The sequence below is a fragment of the Triticum dicoccoides genome, chromosome 4A, assembly GCF_002162155.2.
Source record: "Triticum dicoccoides isolate Atlit2015 ecotype Zavitan chromosome 4A, WEW_v2.0, whole genome shotgun sequence".
Classification (NCBI taxonomy): domain Eukaryota; kingdom Viridiplantae; phylum Streptophyta; class Magnoliopsida; order Poales; family Poaceae; genus Triticum; species Triticum dicoccoides.
Genome location: NC_041386.1, coordinates 706478410 through 706479358, shown reverse-complemented (window position 1 = coordinate 706479358; position 949 = coordinate 706478410).

Below are 949 nucleotides of genomic sequence, written 5' to 3'. Positions count from 1 at the left end.
GAGCCCTCGAGGCCCCTGGCTTGTATTATGATGCTTGTATGACTTATTTTATTTGTAGAGTTGTGTTGTGATATCTTCCCGTGAGTCCCTGATCTTGATCGTACACATTTGCGTGCATGATTAGTGTACGATTGAATCGGGGGCGTCACAGCCATGTCCCGCCGTCGACAGTCCCCGCTCACCCCTCGTCGGTGCTGCCCCCCGCCTGCCTCCCTGCAGATTCAATGACCGCGACGCCATGGTTCACATCCAAAAAGACGGTTGTAGCAAAAAATGGCACTGGTTCCAGCAAATAAAAAATACAGTGGTAGCAAATAATGCGAATTGGACTTTGTTCCAGCAAATCAAAAAATGCCGGTGGTAGCAAAAAATGAAGCTCGCTCCAGCAAACTAAAATATCGGTGGTAGCAAAAATTACAAAATTAGGGGCTGGTTCAAGCAAACCCAGAAAATCGATGGTAGCAAAAACTTGTGATGGTTCCAGCAAAAAAAATAAACGGTAGTAACAAAAATGCGAAATTGGGCGATGGATGCAGCTTTGCCAGCCATGGATGTAGCTTTACCAGCCATGGATGTAACACCTCCGTCGAGCGGTTCCAGCACCTCACCCAACACTGACGACAGGGATGCAGCTTCCCCGGCAACGGATGCAACACCTCTGCCAGCCGGTTCCAACACCTCTGCCATGTCGTCACAGCGCCGCCGTCGACGGATGCATCTTCACCGGCGACGGAGGTAGCATCTCCGTCATGCCGTCGTAGCACCTCTGCTGGGCGGTTCCAGCACCTCCGTCCACTCCTCATGGTGGGCGCCATCTCCAGCCTCGCGGGATACAGGCGTCCGACCTCATCGAGGGGGAGGATGAGGAGATTGATGGCCATGGCTTTCCTGGCTTTGCAAGCAGTCCATGGCCTCCCTTTGCAACGTCGCTTGGAAAAAATGGTGGCTG